Source organism: Phyllobates terribilis, unplaced genomic scaffold, assembly GCF_046119375.1.
Source record: "Phyllobates terribilis strain yellow unplaced genomic scaffold, ASM4611937v1 Scaffold_5__5_contigs__length_657084704, whole genome shotgun sequence".
NCBI lineage: Eukaryota > Metazoa > Chordata > Amphibia > Anura > Dendrobatidae > Phyllobates > Phyllobates terribilis.
This window is the reverse complement of record NW_027362765.1, coordinates 28094898-28115360: the sequence shown is the minus strand read 5'-3', so window position 1 is coordinate 28115360 and position 20463 is coordinate 28094898.

Below are 20463 nucleotides of genomic sequence, written 5' to 3'. Positions count from 1 at the left end.
TAAAGTTAACACTATCGACACCCAGCTTTAAGGGCTAGGTGTGGCTCTACTTCTTTAGTTTCACTTCTCCATTATCTCTAAGTCTCTAGACAAAGAAATTCCCAAGACCCACATATCTAAACATAGACTCCATTTTGGCGAGCAATGGGATGCACATAAAACAACCAAAATGGAGTCAGAATAGATAAATAACTCCGGCTCTCACAGCAGGCATGCTATAAACAGTTTATGGCATGTAACACAACCAAGAAATGAAAAAAAATAGGAACGTCCTCACCCAATTGATGTTCATTCACGTAGCGATATCAATCCTGGTAAAAATCCATCCAAGAGATATGGGATACAGTATGGCCCTATATATCCCTATAGGGACTACAATAGCCTGAATCCCCAAAAGCTCCTGCCCTAACAATGGGCAGCCCACAACTATCCCTAATAAGGAGGCCCTGCACTCTCCCTGTGTGCACCCAATGTGCTTCCCTCGATGGAGACTTCAGGGGACCTGTAGCACAAGTAGGGTCTCTATAGTAATTAGTGCAGAGTAACGTGGGTCCCTTCTGTCTCTGTCTAATCCTGTAGGATCCTGGGCCTCCACCTTATGCCAAAGGTCATATAGCTCCTTTTCCCATTTTTAGGCAGCACTTGTTTTTTATTTTAGTGACCTAGTAAACGTTACGTTTTAATATAAACTTTTATGTTTTGCTGCATTGTACTTGACATTGTGAGGTCCTATGAATTTTGAGGTGGGTATTTATTCCTTTTTCTCCGTTGTATGCGGTGCAATCTACTGGCTAAATATATACAATATTTATTTATATTTTAATTTCCATTTTTTAATTTATTATTCTCTATCTACTGTTTACCCCTAATAGAAAGCAGACACCCCCAAAAAGAATCGCACTTACCAGACCCTAAACAATAGGCAAGTGAATGGGCCCTCACATACAAATCTGCGTGGCTGTCAGGTCTCCTTGCAATTCACAGCAGTTGGCTCCCCCTGCTGGCCAGAAGCAGTATCACTGGCGCGGAGTTATGGACAGCAAGTGACAAGTGATACTGGGACCCGATCTGTGTGCAATGGACCCGACGGCACCGCAGATCTCGGTGCAAGAGCCCATCCACCATCAGGACTTGCCAGCTGTAATGGTTTAGGGTCTGATGACGAGTGCAATTGTAGGGCTTAAATTTCATCATGCCTACTCCAAAAAGGCCGAAAATTCCTGCTAGGACTTATTTTTGGGGAAAAAGTTTATACGCTGTTCTGTGCTTACAGGACCTGTGATGAGGTCACAGGAGGGGAGGAGTCAGGGGTCACATGATCAGGGGCCTCAGTGGATGCAGGACTCTGCTGTGCTGGTTGTCATGGTGCTGGATGAGGTGAAGTTTATGTGTGGGGTCAGGAGGGGTTTACAGTGTGGATGTAGCAGAGCCGCGTGTGTACGAGGTGTACGGAGGGGAGCCGCGTGTGTACGAGGTGTACGGAGCAGAGCCGTGTGTGTACGAGGTGTACGGAGCAGAGCCGCGCGTGTACGAGGTGTACGGAGCAGAGCCGCGCGTGTACGAGGTGTACGGAGCAGAGCCGCGTGTGTACGAGGTGTACGGAGCAGAGCCGTGTGTGTACGAGGTGTACGGAGCAGAGCCGTGTGTGTACGAGGTGTACGGAGCAGAGCCGCGCGTGTACGAGGTGTACGGAGCAGAGCCGCGTGTGTACGAGGTGTACGGAGCAGAGCCGCGCGTGTACGAGGTGTACGGAGCAGAGCCGTGTGTGTACGAGGTGTACGGAGCAGAGCCGTGTGTGTACGAGGTGTACGGAGCAGAGCCGCGTGTGTACGAGGTGTACGGAGCAGAGCCGCGTGTGTACGAGGTGTACGGAGCAGAGCCGCGCGTGTACGAGGTGTACGGAGCAGAGCCGCGCGTGTACGAGGTGTACGGAGCAGAGCCGTGTGTGTACGAGGTGTACGGAGCAGAGCCGTGTGTGTACGAGGTGTACGGAGCGGAGCCGCGTGTGTACGAGGTGTACGGAGCAGAGCCGCGTGTGTATGAGGTGTACGGAGCAGAGCCGTGTGTGCGAGGTGTACGGAGCAGAGCCGTGTGTGTACGAGGTGTACGGAGCGGAGCCGCGTGTGTACGAGGTGTACGGAGCAGAGCCGCGTGTGTATGAGGTGTACGGAGCAGAGCCGTGTGTACGAGGTGTACGGAGCAGAGCCGTGTGTACGAGGTGTACGGAGCAGAGCCGCGTGTGTACGAGGTGTACGGAGCGGAGCCGCATGTGTACGAGGTGTACGGAGCAGAGCCGCGTGTGTATGAGGTGTACAGAGCGGAGCCGCGCGTGTACGAGGTGTACGGAGCAGAGCCGTGTGTACGGAGGTGTACGGAGCGGAGCCGCGCGTGTACGAGGCGTACGGAGCAGAGCCGTGTGTGTACAAGGCGTATGGAGCGGATCCGCGTGTGTACGAGGTGTACGGAGCGGAGCCGCGTGTACGAGGTGTACGGAGCGGAGCCGCGCGTGTACGAGGTGTACGGAGAGGAGCCGCGCGTGTACGAGGTGTACGGAGAGGAGCCGCGCGTGTACGAGGCGTACGGAGAGGAGCCGCATGTGTGCGAGGTGTACGGAGCGGAGCCGCACGTGTACGAGGTGTACGAAGCAGAGCCACGCGTGTACGAGGTGTACGGAGCGGAGCCGCGCGTGTACGAGGTGTGCGGAGCGGAGCCGCGTGTGTACGAGGTGTGCGGAGCCACGTGTGTACGAGGTGTGTGGAGCCGCGTGTGTACGAGGTGTGCGGAGCGGAACCGCGCGTGTACGAGGTGTACGGAGCGGAGCCGCGCGTGTACGAGGTGTGCGGAGCGGAGCCGCGTGTGTACGAGGTGTGCGGAGCCACGTGTGTACGAGGTGTGTGGAGCCGCGTGTGTACGAGGTGTGCGGAGCGGAACCGCGTGTGTACGAGGTGTGCGGAGCGGAGCCGCGTGAGTACAAGGTGTACGGAGCGGAGCCGCGTGTGTACAAGGTGTACAGAGCGGAGCCGCGTGTGTACAAGGTGTACGGAGCGGAGCTGCGTGTGTACAAGGTGTACGGGGCGGAGCCGCGTGTGTACGAGGCGTATGAGTGGAATCGTGTGTGTACGAGGTGTACGGAGCGGAGCTGCGCGTGTACAACATGGAGGAGTTTGTGTACAAGGTGTACGGAGCCATGTGTGTATGAGGTGTACGGAGCAGAGCCGCGCATGTATGACATGTACGGAGAGGAGCCGCGTGTGTACAACGTGAACGGAGCGGAGCCACGCCTATACTATGGCGATTTTACATTTTTGAACGTGTTGGAGCCTGCTTCTCTGGGTCCTACATCACAGAGGCTTGGCACCTCAGGGACACATACCTCCCATCCATGACCTGTCCCACTGCCACCTTACATACCACCCTCCCAAAACCAGGGGGCTTGGCAGCTTTCGCCAGCACAGAGTGGACCCTCGACAGAGAATCAGCATTGCCATACAGTTTTCCAGGCCTATGCTCAACATGGAAGCAAAAATCCTGAAGTGCTAGAAACCACCTGGTCACTCGGGCATTGTTCCCTTTCTTCTCCCTCATCCATCTCAGTGGAGTGTGGTCTGACACTACCCTGAATTTACTTCCTAAAGCCACGGCCCCACTATCAGTATTTGGTCAGTATTTTTTCTCAGGGTGGGAAGCCAAAACCAGATGAGGAAGAATGAGAGAAAAGGTATAATAGAAAAACACCAAGGTTACTTACCAGTAGCCGGTTTTTCCAGAGCCCATGACAGCACACCTGAGAGAGGATCCGCCCTTCAAGGACAGGAAACCATCTGAAATAAAAGGGCGGCACCTCTCCCTCGCTTCAGTTGGTTACAGAGCATTGAGAGGACCTCCGTAAAACAGGAGTTATAAACAAAATCCAACACCATATCAAATAGCACCCAACACACGTGCACACCCGAGGGTGAGAGAAAAGGGAGGGGAATATACGGGTGCTGTCATGGGCTCTGGAAAACCGGCTACCGGTAAGTAACCTTGGTGTTTTCCCTTCCCCCATGACAGCACACCTGAGATAATTTTGGAGAAAGAAACACCTTAGGGAAGGACCACCGCCTGTAGCACCCTTCTACCAAAGGTCAAGTCAGACAGGCAGGATAGATCCAAACGGTAGTGTTTGAAAAAGGTAGATGGTGACGACCATGTAGCGGCCTTACAGATATGATCTATCGATACCTCTGCTTTCTCTGCCCAGGAGGTAGCCACAGCCCTGGTGGAGTGAGCCTTGATGCCGTCAGGAATCGGGGTGTTACTTGAAGAGTAAGCTAAACAAATGACCTCCCTAATCCATCTGGCTATTGTTGCTTTTGTTACCCCATACCCCTTCCTACTCCCCTGGAAGGCTACGAACAAGGACTGACTACGCCTCCACTGGCTAGTGACTTCCATGTATTGCAACATAGCCCTTCTGACATCAAGATTATGAAACTTTTGTTCCCTTGAGTTCTTTGGGCTGTTACAAAAGGAGGGCAGTACAATCTCCTGAGATCTATGAAATTTTAGTGCAACCTTAGGAAGGTAGGCTGGATCAGGTCTCAGAACTATTCTATCCTCAAATATTTGCGTATATGGAGGATTTATGGACAGGGCCTGTAGATCACTTACCCTACGGGCTGATGTTAGAGCTACCAAAATAATAGTTTTGAGCGTTATATATTTTGCTGACAAGCCCTGAACTGGTTCAAAGGGCTCCATGGTTAGTGCGTCAAGTACTAAATTTAGGTCCCATGGAGGAACTTTGGGAATTGAGACTGGCCTAGATCTACCGCAAGATTTAATGAATCTTGTAACCCATTTATTTGCTGCCAGGTTATGGTTATATAACGCACCTACGGCAGAAACCTGGACCTTAAGTGTACTGGTAGCTAGGCCAAACTCAAATCCTTTCTGTAAAAACTCCAGTATTGAATTAATTGGTGGTTTTTGGCTTAACTGTTTCCCTAGGAACTGCAAAAACTTCCTCCACGTTCTACCATAGATCTTGGTGGTTATAGGTTTCCTACTTTTTAACAGGGTAGACACTAACCCTGATGAAAACCCTTTGCTCCTCAATATTGCCCTCTCAAATTCCATGCTGCTAAGTGGAAACCCTTCACTTGAGAATGGAATACTGGTCCCTGAGCTAGAAGGTCCGGGGTTTCCGGTAGGATCCATGGGTCTGACTGTGACATCATCCTCAACAGGGAGAACCATGGTCTTTTTGGCCAGAAGGGGGCTATGAGTATCACTCTCGCTTGATCCTTCCTGATCTTTCTCACCACTAAAGGTATCATGGCTATTGGTGGCAATGCATAGGCCAGCTTGATGCTCCAGGAAATTTGGAGAGCATCTATTGCCCAAGGGTTCCCCCTTGTGTCTAGAGAGCAGAATTTCTCCACCTTCCTGTTGTCTTTGTCGGCGAACAGATCTATCTCTGGTAGACCCCACAGCTGTACTATCTGATGGAACACAGTGGGGTTCAGGGCTCCTTGCCTCAACTTGTTGCGGCTTAGAAAGTCTGCTTTCGCGTTGTCTATGCCCCGTATATGTAGCGCCGTGAGAGATATTTTTTTCTGCTACTTGAAAAAGCCGGCTTACTGCCTCCAGAAGAGAATAAGATCTTGTTCCCCCCTGGTGGTTTATGTAGGCCACAGTGGTTCTGTTGTCCGACATAACCCGGACATGGCGACCCTGGAGTAAAGGGAGGAAGCCTTCTAAAGCATTCCTCATCGCCCATAGCTCTCTTAAATTTGACGACCCCTTTTTTTCCCAGAACGACCAAGGGCCTTGAATCATATGATCTTTCAGGTGAGCGCCCCACCCCGAGTTGCTTGCATCGGTCGTGATGATATCTTGTACCGGCATGTCCCACTGGACCCCCCTGAGACAAATTTGACCTGCTTGTCCACCACAAGAGGGCGTTCCTGGTTTGCAAGGAGAGATGAACCTTTCCGTTTAAATGCCCTCTTAACTTTTGTGCTGACAAGATTTCCCACTGAAGTTTTCTTGTGTGAAATTGGGCCCACTTGACCGCCGGAATGCAAGACGTTAGGGTTCCCAACAGGGACATAGCCTCCCTTAGGGACATAACTGGAGTGTGTATGGCTGCCAACACCACATTCGTGACTTTGTCTATCTTGCTGTCGGGTAGAAGACAAGTCTGACACTCTGAATTTAGTGTAAACCCCAAAAAGGCCTGAATCCTTGCGGGTTCTAGTCTTGATTTCTTGCCATTGATCATCCAGCCCAAGCTCTGCAAGACCGCTATGACCTGATTCAGATGTGAAACGCAGTGTTCCTCTGAATCCCCCACTATAAGGAAGTCGTCCAGATAGGGTATTATGACTGTATTCTGGATGCGGAGAAAGGCTGTTACCTCTGCTATCAGCTTGGTAAATACCCTAGGAGCAATTGACAACCCGAAGGGAAGAGCTTGGAACTGGAAGTGTCTGAGGCTCCCCTGAATGTAAAGAGCAACTCTCAGATACTGTTGATGACCTGGGAAAATCGGGACGTGATAGTATGCGTCTTTGAGATCTATCACTGCCATGAAACAATTGTGGGAAAGAAGCTTTATTGTAGAGTTTATTGACTCCATTTTGAACGTACTGTTGCTGACAAACCGGTTGAGGCCCTTTAAATCTATAATAGTCCTGAACGACCCGTCCAGTTTTCTTATCAAAAAGAGAGGGGAATAAAATCCCCTTCCTTTTTGACTGTCCGGTACCTCGCATAGTACCTGCTTGTCCACTAGGCTCAAAATCTCCGATTCCAGGGCCCTCTGTTCTTCTGGGGATTTTCTCACAGGAGTTATCAAAAACGAAAAGCCTGGCCGTTGAAGGAATTGAATCCTTAGTCCTTCCCTCACTATGTCGAGGACCCAGGGACTGGAGGAAATTTTTTCCCAGGCACGAAGAAAAAAGGACAGTCTTCTTCCCACCTGTGGCCTGGCGTCATTGTGGAGGTTTCTTGGGGGCAGCGGAGGAACCGCTGAACATGTAACCAGACTCTTTTCTGTTCTTAAAGTCCCATTTCCTTTTTTCTCCCGGGGGGCGACCTCTACTAAATTTTCCCCTCCGAAGATAGGTTTTCCTGGCAAGTCCCCAGGGCATCCTTTAAGCCACAGAGCTCGTCTAGCCGTGTTCGATAACCCAGCCAACCTAGCTGCCAGTTTCACTGAGTCAGCGGAGGTATCTGCTAGGAAGGCAGCTGCACCAGGTAGCAGGGGGAGACTGTTTAATATTTTCTCCCTTGAGGTCTTATTATTTTTTAGCTGATCTTCCAGATGCCGTAACCATACCATAAGGGAACGAGCTGTACATGTTCCAGCAATGGCCGGCTTAAGACCCCCTGCTGCAGATTCCCAAGCATGTTTTAAAAAGGAATCCGCCTTCTTGTCTAAGGGGTCTCTAAGCACCCCCGAATCCTCAAGACGAAGTGCCGATCTTTTTGAAGACCTAGAGACTGCCGCGTCGATTCTCGGCACCTTGTCCCAGACCTCCGAGTCTTTTAGATCAAAGGGATACCTTCTCTTTGAAGATGAAGGCAAGGCCCCCACTTTCTCAGGCTTCTTCCATTCTCTATTAATGAGAGCCTGGACTCTAGCATTCACTGGGAAGGTACGTTTTTTCTTTTCCTCCAACCCCGCAAACATGATATCCTCTAGGGACTTAATGGGCTTATCTTCTTTCAACCCCATAGTGGTCCTGACGGCCTTCACCAATTTGTCTGTGTCTTCTACTGGAAAACACGGTCTCCCCTCCCTATCGCTGTCTGAAGAGGAGGAGGATGAGGATGAGGACCCACTATGGCCCTGTCCCTTTGACAACACGGAGGAACCAGAGTCAGGGGAAAGATCAGAAATTATTTTTTTCCTTTTCTTCAGGAGTGCTTTAAGGGAGCCCTCTACCTCCGATCTGATGACCGATCTGAGGCTAGCTGCAAAATCCGGGGTTCCCTCACATATGGTTTTTTGAACGCAGTCCGCGCAGAGCTCCTTCTGCCAGTCTATCGCTAGAGGGCACTTGCAAATAGCGCATTCTCTGTTCCGCTTCTTGGTGGTTGCCTTCCTGGGTTCCTCCTGGTGATTTAAACACACGGTAGGGTCCGTTAGCAATATGTATAGTGACATTCACGAAGATCACTCACCCCGCCATTGCAGATACCGGAATTGGAGTTTTTTTCAGGATACGCGACGCATCCTTCCTGGAGACCGAGGAGTCCTGAGATGCTTTACCCCTCTGACTCGGACCACCACTGCTCCTCCTACTGGACCCTCTGGACCGGCGAGCAGATGAAGATGGCGATGCAGGCGGTGGCGACTGTGGCTGTGGCGACAGCTGCTGTTGCTCCATGTCCGACATGTTGATGAGCAACCTCCTGACCTCAGGTGCTCCCTTTTATGGGAGACTGGATGAGGTCACCACCTGCTGGTCCCTGCGGTCTCCATCCGGTATCCAAACCCCTCCCCCTAACCGCCATCCACCTCCTGCAACCGTCGCCAGCGCTTTCGTGATGCCGGCCGGCATTATGCAGGGCGCCGCCATCTTTTTTACGGCGCCGCCCCCAACGTCATCAGGGCACGCCCCTACCCAGCGTGCCCCGCACCGCGACGTCAGAGGCACGTGACCGGTCACATGGGTGGCGTGGCGGTGTCCGGAAGTCCAGGACCTCTGCATCGCCTGCGCCAGCACATGCGACCGGTCCCCGGGGAACCTTCGGACGGCTCTTCCAGCACCTGATGGCCGGCGCCACGGACTACAGCCCGCTCTTCCAGCGCCGGGACAGACCTGGGTAAGTGTTCTTCCATGAGGCTTCCTATCAAGGACAGGAAACCAACTGAAGCGAGGGAAAGGTGCCGCCCTTTTATTTCAGATGGTTTCCTGTCCTTGAAGGGCGGATCCTCTCTCAGGTGTGCTGTCATGGGGGAAGGGAAAAAGTCACAAATTCTGCATTTATCACCCACTCCTAGTTTTGGCTCCCACTCCTGAGAAAAAATACTGACCGAATACTGATAGTGGGGCCGTGGCCTAAGGGCAGGGACACACTGGCGTATAACTCGTACTATGATCGCATCGCACTGAACGGACTGGCTGGCACCTCTCCTGACCTGAGCATGACAGCATGATTGATTTCTATGCAGCTGTCAAGCTCAAGTCTGGAGAGGTGCCAGCCAGTACGAGGCTTACCATGCGATACTCACAAGAGAAATATCGCAGTGTGTCCCTGCCCTAAGAGGTAGTATCTTAGAATGTCCAACGCCCACTCGATGGCCAAACATCAGCAGGATGACAGCTTCCTACTTCGATACTTTATGGGGTGCTCTTCCTCGTTCACTTCTTGTGATAACACAGACCACAAACTCCTTAGAGAAATCCGGTGCCATCAGGACTGGCTGTTTACACAGGCTAGGTTCAGCTCCTGAAAGGCCATCTCAGCTTCTGGAGACCGTTTAGCCATAGCGGAGATTATTGTCCCTTTAAGGAGGTCCATCAGATGGGCGGCTATCATGGCAAAGTAAGGGATGAACCTGCGGTAGTAGCCGAAAATGACAAAGAATGCCCTGACTTGATTCTCTGAGAGGGGTTGTGGCCAACTCTGGATCGCGTCAACAATATTTATTTTGGGCTTTATTACGCCCCTGCCTACAACATAGCCAAAGTATTTAGCTCCCTCCATGCTCATTGCACATTTCATAGCGTTTATGGAAAACCCGCCTTCCGTATAGCATCAAGTATCGCCTGGACTTTGTTCAGAAGGCTGCCCCAATCCTAGCTGTAAATCATGATGTCATCTAGTTAGGCCGCTGCATACTTCTTGTGGGGAGCTAGGATCCGATGCATGGCTCTCTGGGATGTAGCTGGAGCTCCTTGCAACTCAAACGGCATCCGGGTGTACTGGAAACAACCGTCTAAAGTTGAAGGCTGTCTTCTCCTTGACATCTTGGGACATGGAAATTTGCCAATACCCTTTCGTGAGGTCAATGGTGGTAATGTACCTGGCCGACCCTAGCCTTTCAATCAGTTCATCTACCCTGTGTATTGGGTAGGTGTCGAACTTTGAGACTTCATTGAGCTTCCTGTAGTCATTATAGAACTGTGAACATGAGGCTCTGAATATCTCATACTCAATGACCTGAGTGAGACCCAGCAACTCAAAAAACGGGTCTTTATTCTGCTACAACAGCTTCCAACATTGCTGTTTCTGTGAGCGAGAAAAGGAGTCCGCCACCTTAACATCTTCCACGCTGACTTCAGACTTGGCCACCAGACAAGGAGCTTCCATGAGTTCTCTGTGCTGCCACGGTTTAATCAGGTTGACATGGTAAACCTGGTAGGGTTTCCTCTTCCCTGGTTGGTGGATTTTATAGTTAACTTCACCAACTTTCTCTACCACCTCATAGGGGCCCTGCCACTTGGTCAGGAACTTGCGCTTCACCGTGGGCACCAGCACAAATACTCAATCCCCTTGGTTGAACTGTCTCACCCTGGACTGAGCTTCCTGTGCCTTGAGGAGTTGCTCCTTCAAAATGGGCATCACGTTGGCAATCCTCTCTTGCATCTGGGCGATATGCTCTACCACGCTTCTATAAGGTGTGGTCTCAGCTTCCCAGAACTCTTTTGTCACATCCAGGAGTCCTCAAGGTTGTCGGCCATAGAGTAGTTCAAACAGGGAGTAGCCTGTGGAAGCTTGGGGAACTTCCCTGATGGAGATTAACAGATAGGGAAGCAGACAGTCCCAGTCTCGGCCGTCCTTCTCCACCGCTTTCTTCAGCATAGCCTTCAAAAGTTTTGTTAAACCTCTCCACCAGTCCGTCCATCTGGGGATGGTACACGGAGGTTCTGAGCTGTGAAATGTGCAGTGTTTTGCGCAATTCCCTCATGACCTTTGATATGGAGTCCCTTGGTCCGTTAGGATCTTCTTAGGCAACCCCGTTCTGTAAAATATATGGACCGACTCCCGGGCTATACACTTGGTGGAGGAGTTTTGCAGTGGTACGGCCTCCAGATACCATGTAGCATAATCCAGTACCACTAGGATATACTGATGCCCTCGGGCGGACTTGACCAGGGGTCCCGCTAGATTCATGGCTATGGAGGTAAGCTGGCAGATGGGACAGGAACTACAATAATTCACGATTTCTTGGTGACAATGGGGCTAGTAGAACCTCTGCAGGAGCCGATCCTGGGTTTTTTCTACCCCCAGGTGACCACCTAACACATGTGTATGGACTATACCTAACACTCCACGTCTGTACGGCCCAGGCACCAGTAACTGCTCGATTATATTCCTTCTCAACAAAAAACGGATATCGGGTGTCAGCCCCTGGCTATTGAGCAACACTATTAATTAAAGACACATTATCAAATGCCCCTATTAGAGTTAAGTCCCTGAATTGGGCGGTTCTCCAGGACACCTCCAGCTCACAGAGGATGCCCACTTCATCCTCATTGCCAACAAGCACACAAAAAGGAAACCAGTCAGCTGCGGCCTGTGACAAGGTTTCTTTAGGAGCAGCATGGCTGTCGTCCGGGCAACCAGGCGTCCTCCCTTTCCCCCACATGTTCCAAAACATTGCAAAGTCCTGCCCTATTATAACAGGGTGTAATAGGTTCTTGACTTCCAACCTTATGGGACTTGGTGCCACAGTTTGGGTCTATGACTTCTCAGGCCACAGGGTAGTCTTTAGCGTCCCCATGGATACAGCGAATGCTCCCAAGAATCAGCCAGTATGGAATTGTGGCCCTTACTAAGCTTACCAAACTCTGAGTCCAACAGACAAGTCATTTGCACTCTGTTCACTGACATGAGACATGCCTGCGGTCCCTTGCCTGGTTGTGGGACAGCACTACAGACAGGATATGCAAAATACAAGCAGCGGAATCTTATGTTGCCGTCCTTTGGCTCGGTGTTCATGGGGCCTTTGGCAACAACTCAAACACCTCCTGGGCTCTTAGATGCCCCCCTGATGTGGGTCTAGTTCCCCTCTTTTGGGTATCAGCCCCCTCTTTGGGGACCCAAGTACAGAGATGTTAAGACACCTTGCTTCCCCAAGGAACTCTCGACTGCCTAGTACCTTTCCACCAGGTCATCTTGTTCATATAAAGAGCGTTTGAGAATAATAGAAACTGTCTAAATATGAGGACCTTGTCTGATCTATATGTCCTTGTACACTGCTCAAAAAAATAAAGGGAACACTCAAATAACGCAACCTAGATCTGAATGAATGAAATATTCTTATTGAATACTTCGTTCTGTACAAAGTTGAATGTGCTGACAACAAAATCACACAAAAATAATCAATGGAAATCAAATTTATTAACCAAAGGAGGCCTGGATTTGGAGTCACCCCCAAAATTAAAGTGGAAAAACACACTACAGGCTGATCCAACTTTGATGTAATGTCCTTAAAACAAGTCAAAATGAGGCTCAGTATTGTGTGTGGCCTCCACGTGCTTGGATGACCTACAACGCCTGGGCATGCTCCTGATGAGGTTGCTGATGGTCTCCTGTGGGATCTTCTCCCAGAGCTGGACTAAAGCATCCGCCAACTCCTGGACAGTCTGTGGTGCACGTTGGTGGATGGAGGGAGACACGATGTCCCAGATGTGCTCAATAGGATTCAGGTCTGGGGAACGGACGGGCCAGTCCATAGCTTCAATGCCTTCATCTTACAGGAACTGCTGACACACTCCAGCCACATGAGGTCTGGCATTGTCCTGCATTAGGAGGAACCCAGGGCCAACCGCACCAGCATATGGTCTCACAAGGGTTCTGAGGATCTCATCTCGGTGCCTAATGGCAGTCAGACTACCTCTGGCGAGCACATGGAGGGCAGTGCGGCCCTCCAAAGAAATGCCACCCCACACCATTACTGACCCACTGCCAAACCGGTCATGCTGAAGGATGTTGGAGGCAGATTGATCTCCACAGCGTCTCCAGACTCTGTCACATGTGCTCAGTGTGAACCTGCTTCCATCTGTGAAGAGCACAGGGCGCCAGTGGCGACTTTGCCAATCCTGGTGTTCTGTGGCAAATGAGAATGCCAAGAGTGTGCAAAGCAGTCATCAAAGCAAAAGGTGGCTACTTTGAAGAACCTAGAATATTTTCAGTTGTTTCACACTTTTTTGTTAAGTATATAATTCCACGTGTTAATTCATAGTTTTGATGCCTTCAGTGTGAATGTACAATTTTCATAGTCATGAAAATGCAGAAAAATCTTTAAATGAGAAGGTGTGTCCAAACTTTTGGTCTGTACTGTATATGTGAGATATATACAGCTCTGGCAAAAATTAAGAGACCACTGCATAGTTTTCTAAAAATCACCATCTCTACATGTCTAACAGCCATTCCATTCCAGTGTCAGTTGAATTCCAACCAAAGTCCACCTCATTCTGCTTAATGTGCTTCTGATTAGGTGATCACCTGAACCAAATCTTATGCAACGAGGGAAAGTATAAAAAACACTGCTGTGGTCTTCACAATTCTCTTGCAATAGGACAAGCTGGATGGCAAAACAAGTGCTAGGAATAGCCCAAAAGTAATTTGAATGAAAAAATAACTTTTAACCATGCCAAAGGAGTTGAAAATAAAAGTATTGAGTGAGGAAAAGAAGGGCTCAATTCTGGCTTTGCTAGCAGAGGGATACAGTGAGCATCATGTTGCCTCCATCCTTAAAATTTCGAAGACGGCAGTCCAACAAGGTCAAGCAGCAGACAATGGTGACAACAAAGCTACAGACCGGCAGAGGGCGAAAGCAACTCTCCACTGACCGGGATGACAGTCATCTTATTCGAATGTCACTCATCAATCGCAGGATGACATCAAGTGACCTACAAAAGGAATGGCAAATGGCAGCTGGGGTGAAGTGCACGGCAAGAACAGTTCGTAACAGGCTCCTAGAGGCAGGACTCAAGTCATGTAAAGCTAGAAAATAGCCTTTCATCAATGAGAAGCAAAGGAGAGCCAAGCTGAAGTTTGCCAAAGACCATAAGGATTAGACCATAGAGGACTGGAGTAAGGTAATCTTCTCTGATGAGTCTAATTTTCAGCTTTGCCCAACACCTGGTCGTCTAATGGTTAGAAGGAGACCTGGAAAGGCATACAAGCCACAGTGTCTTGCACCCACTGTGAAATTTAGTGGAGGAACGGTGATGATCTGGGGATGCTTCAGCAAGGCTGGAATTGGGCAGGTTAATCTTTGCGAAGGACGTCTGAATCAAGCAGCATACAAGGTTATCCTTGAAAAACACTTGCTTCCTTCTGCTCAGGCAATGTTCCTTAACTCTGAGGACTGTTTTTTTCCAGCAGGAAAATGCCCCATGCCACACAGCTAGGTCAATGAATGTGTGGATGAAGGAGCACCACATCAAGACCCTGTCATGGCCAGCCCAATATCCAGACTTGAACCCCATTGAAAACCTCTGGAATATAATCAAGAGGAAGATGGATATAGTCACAAGCCATCAAACAAAGAAGAACTGCTTACATTTTTGTGCCAGGAGTGGCCTAAGGTCACCCAAAAGCAGTGTGAAAGACTGGTGGAAAGCAGGCCAAGACGCATGAAAGCTGTGATTAAAAATCATGGTTATTCCACCAAATATTGATTTCTGAACTCTTCCTGAGTTAAAACATGAGTATTGTTGTTTCTAAATGAATAAGAACTTGTTTTCTTTGCCTTATTTGAGGTCTGAAAGCACTGTTTCTTTTTTATTATTTTGACAATTTCTCATTTGCTGCAAATAAATACAAAATTTTTAGCTTTGAATTTCGGAGACATGTTGTCAGTAGTTATTATTATTATTTATTATTATAGCGCCATTTATTCCATGGCACTTTACATGTGAAAAAGGGATATACATACAAGAACAATTACAATAATCTTGAACACAATGTGACAGCGACTGGTACAGGAGGAGCGAGGTCCCTGCCCGCGAAGGCTCACAATATACAAGATTTATAGAATAAAACAACAATGTACATTTTACTCAAAAATATAGCTATAAAGAGAAAAATCAGAGAAACTGAAAATTTTGCAGTGGTCTCTTAATTTTTGCCAGAGCTGTATATGTGCTAATATCAGCACATATGTAGAGAGAAGCTGAGCCAATTATATTGCTACAATGTACAGTACAGACCAAAAGTTTGGACACACCTTCTCATTTAAAGATTTTTCTGTATTTTCATGACTATGAAAATTGTACATTCACACTGAAGGCATCAAAACTATGAATTAACACATGTGGAATTATATACTTAACAAAAAAGTGTGAAACAGCTGAAAATGTCTTATATTATAGGTTCTTCAAAGTAGCCATCTTTTGCTTTGATGACTGCTTTGCACATTCTTGGCATTCTCTTGATGAGCTTCAAGAGGTAGTCACTGGAAATGGTCTTCCAACAATCTTGAAGGAGTTCCCAGAGATGCTTAGCACTTGTTGGCCCTTTTGCCTTCACTCTGCGGTCCAGCTCACCCCAAACCATCTCGATTGGGTTCAGGTCTGGTGACTGTGGAGGCCAGGTCATCTGGCGTAGCACCCCATCATTCTCCTTCTTGGTCAAATAGCCCTTACACAGCCTGGAGGTGTGTTTGGGATCATTGTCCTGTTGAAAACTAAATGATTGTCCAATTAAACGCAAACCGGATGGAATAGCATGCCACTGCAAGATCATGTGGTAGCTATGCTGGTTCAGTATGCCTTCAATTTTGAATAAATCCCCAACAGTGCCACCAGCAAGGCACCCCCACACCATCACACCTCCTCCTCCATGCTTCACGGTGGGAACCAGGCATGTAGAGTCCATCCGTTCACCTTTTCTGCGTCGCACAAAGACATGGTGGTTGGAACCAAAGATCTCAAATTTGGACTCATCAGACCAAAGCACAGATTTCCACTGGTCTAATGTCCATTGCTTGTGTTCTTTAGCCCAAACAAGTCTCTTCTGCTTGTTGCCTGTCCTTAGCAGTGGTTTTCTAGCAGCTATTTTACCATGAAGGCCTGCTGCACAAAGTCTCCTCTTAACAGTTGTTGAAGAGATGTGTCTGCTGCTAGAACTCTGTGTGGCATTGACCTGGTTTCTAATCTGAGCTGCTATTAACCTGTGATTTCTGAGGCTGGTGACTCGGATAAACTTATCCTCAGAAGCAGAGGAGACTCTTGGTCTTCCTTTCCTGGGGCGGTCCTCATGTGAGCCAGTTTCTTTGTAGCGCTTGATGGTTTTTGCAACTGCACTTGGGGACACTTTCAAAGTTTTCCCACTTTTTCAGACTGACTAACCTTCATTTCTTAAAGTAATGATGACCACTTGTTTTTCTTTACATAGCTGCTTTTTTCTTGCCATAATACAAATTCTAACAGTCTATTCAGTAGGACTATCAGCTGTGTATCCACCAGACTTCTGCACAACACAACTGATGGTCCCAACCCCATTTATGAGGCAAGAAATGACACTTATTAAACCTGACAGGGCACACCTGTGAAGTGAAAACCATTTCTGGTGACTACCTCTTGAAGCTCATCAAGAGAATGCCAAGAGTGTGCAAAGCAGTCATCAAAGCAAAAGGTGGCTACTTTGAAGAACCTAGAATATAAGACATATTTTCAGTTGTTTCACACTTTTTTGTTAAGTATATAATTCCACATGTGTTAATTCATAGTTTTGATGCCTTCAGTGTGAATGTACAATTTTAAAACTCATGAAAATACAGAAAAATCTTTAAATGAGAAGGTGTGTCCAAACTTTTGGTCTGTACTGTATGTCCAGTGATAACCTATATAAACACTGACCAATGATGTAATAAATAAGTGTAAATAATTCTGCGTAGATACACAAGTGTGTGTGTTTGTGGGACTCTCCTGTGCGCACTTGGCTTTTACAATTTAATTTGAAACAGGTACAACGTCTCAGAACGTCCCACATTATATGAAAAATGAAAATTTTGCAGTGGTCTCTTAATTTTTGCCAGAGCTGTATGTATGTATCTATAATATAACGGGAGATGATTGTGTCTCTGTCTGAAGCCTTTAGACATGCCTGCGCAGTCTGCCTCCAGACAGAAGACCGCATGGAGCCGTTACAGGTAAGAGGAGTGTGTGTGGCGCTGGACATCACGATAAGCATAGACACTGAACGCATACCGCCATCTCCGGCACCATACTTACCTGACCGGGAGGAGCGTTTCTGCGGCGCCTCTCTTCGCCGGAGACCAGGGCAGGAGGGAGGCGTCGGATTCGGCGCATGCGCCATTTTACTGACGACACATTAGCAGTGTGTCTTCAGCAAAATGGCGCCGGACAGCGCGGTATGGGCACGCGCATACTCCAGTGCCACACTCCGCCTCCGGCAGTACAGGACACGGCAGCGCTGGAGCACAGGGAAGAAAAGTGAGTATAAGCATTTATTTTTTTGTATGTGTGTGCAGCGTGAAAGGGATGAGGGGTGCCATACATACCAGGATTGGGGAGTGAGGGGACCATGCATACCAGGATTGGGGGGTGAGGGGACCATGCATACCAGGATTGGGGGTGTGTGGGGACCATGCATACCAGGATTGGGGGTGAGGGGTGCCATGCATACCAGGATGAGGAATGGGAGAATGGGGTGCCATGAATACCAGGATGAGGGGTGCCATACATACCAGGATAGGGATGAGGGGTATCATACATACCAAGATGAGGGATTGGGTGCCATGCATACCAGGATTGGGGGATGAGTGGTACCATGCATACCAGGATGAGGGATTGGGTACCATACATACCAGGATTGGGGGATGATGGGTGCCATACATACCAGGATTAGGGGATGACTGGTGCCATGCATACCAGGATGAGGGATTGGGTACCATACATACCAGGATTGGGGGATGAGGGGTGCTATACATACTCGAATTGGGATGAGGGGTACCATGCATACCAGGATGAGGGATGTGGTGCCATGCATACCAGGATTGGGGGGTGAGGCCATACATACCTGGATTGGGGGATGAGGGGTGCCATACATACCATAATAGGGATGAGGGGTACCATGCATAACAGGATGAGGGATGGGGTGCCCATGCATACCAGGATAAGGGGTACCATACATACCAGGATGAGGGATGGGGTGCCATGCATACCAGGATTGGGGGGGGATGAGTGGTGCCATGCATACCAGGATGAGGGAATGGGTACCATACATACTAGGATTGGGGGGATGAGGGGTGCCATACATACCAGGATTGAGGATGAGCGGTGCCATGCATACCAGGATTGGGGATGAGGGGTGCCATGCACACCAGGATTGGGGATGAGGGGTGCCATGCATACCAGGATTGGGGATGAGGGGTGCCATGCATACCAGGATTGGGGATAAGGGGTGCCATGCATACCATGATTGGGGATGAGGGGTGCCATGCATACCAGGATAGGGATGTGGGGGGGGCATGCATACCAGGATTCGGATGAGGGGCCATGCATACTAGGATAGGAATGAGGGGTACCATGCATACCAGGATAGGGATGAGGGATGGGGTACCATGCATACCAGGATTGGGATGAGGAGTACCACACATACCTGGATTGGGGATGAGGGGTGCCACACATTCCAGGATTGGGGGTGAGGGGTGCCACGCATACCAGGATTGGGGGTGAGGGGTGCCATGCATACCAGGATTGGGGGTGAGGGATGCCACACATTCCAGGATTGGGGGTGAGGGGTGCCATGCATACCAGGATAGGGATGTGGGGGGGGCATGCATACCAGGATGAGGGGCCATGCATACCAGGATAGGAATGAGGGGTACCATGCATACCAGGATTTGGATGAGGGGCCATGCATACCAGGATAGGGGTGAGGGGTGCCATGCATACCAAGATGAGGGATACCACACATACCAGGATAGGGATGAGGGATGGGGTACCATGCATACCAGGATTGGGATGAGGAGTACCACACATACCTGGATTGGGGATGAGGGGTGCCACACATACCAGGATTGGGGGTGAGGGGTGCCACGCATACCAGGATTGGGGGTGAGGGGTGCCGCGCATACCAGAATTGGGGGTGAGGGATGCCACGCATTCCAGGATTGGGGGTGAGGGATGCCAAGCATTCCAGGATAGGGATGAGGGGTGCCAAGCATTCCAGGATAGGGATGAGGGGTGCCAAGCATTCCAGGATAGGGATGAGGGGTGCCATGCATACCAGGATAGGGATGAGGGATGCCATGCATACCAGGATAGGGATGAGGGGTGCCATGCATACCAGGATAGGATGGTGGGGACAGGATGGGGGCAGCACAAATACCAGCATGGGAGACCATATACCAATAAAAATGCTCGACACCCAGGCGTAGAAAGGGTATATATATATATATATATATTTATATATATATATTTATATATATATATATATATATATATATATATATATATATATATATATATATATATATATATATATATATATAAAATACTCAATGCAGATAGAATATTTCTTTTTATTTGCTTTTGGATGAAATATATTAGTAACTGCAGATATTTTTAATTTTAATATACCATATTTTTTTGGACTATAGGATGATCTTCTACTAAATAAATCTTCTCTGGTGTAAAGTGGAAAATTCAATATCATTAATTGTAATGCACTGGGGTGGAATAGGGAAGTAATAAATCTATTGTTGATGTTTCATTTACACATAGTATCACAGCACGGACATTAATGAGCACTCTACAGCATACATATATACACACACACAGACACTGCTGGATACTCTGCACATTTACATATACACACACAGCTCTGCTACATCTGCACATTTACATACACACAGCTTTGCTATATATGCACATTTGCATATACACACAGCTCTGCTACATACGCAGATTTGCATGCACATACATTTTGTACACATTACCCCATTTTACAGTTCCTTCCAGGTCATGTGATTACAGTAATTACATGACCTGAAAGGTTATTGAGCTAGTCAGGTGGAAGGTTCTTCAGCTGCTTACTCTGACGAGCAGCCTGTGTGCAGGTCCAAGGCATCTTCCTCTCCCACTCTGCACCTATCACAGATCAGTGTGGGGCCGGAGGAGAGAGCAGTTCTGTCAGTGATCGGGAAGGAGACGGTCTCTGCTCCGTTACAGGAAGCCGTTTCCGAACTATAAGAGACACTCACTTACAACCCCTGGCAAAAATTATGGAATCACCGGGCTCTGAGGATGTTCATTCAGTTGTTTAATGTTGTTGAAAAAAAGCAGATCACAGACATGGCACAAAACTAAAGTCATTTCAAATGGCAACTTTATGGCTTTAAGAAACACTAAAAGAAATCAAGATTAAAAATGTGGTACTCGGTAAGGGTAATTTTTTTCAGACCAAGCAGAGGGAAAAAAATTATGGAATCGCTCAATTCTGAGGAAAAAATTATGGAATCATGAAAAACAAACACACAAA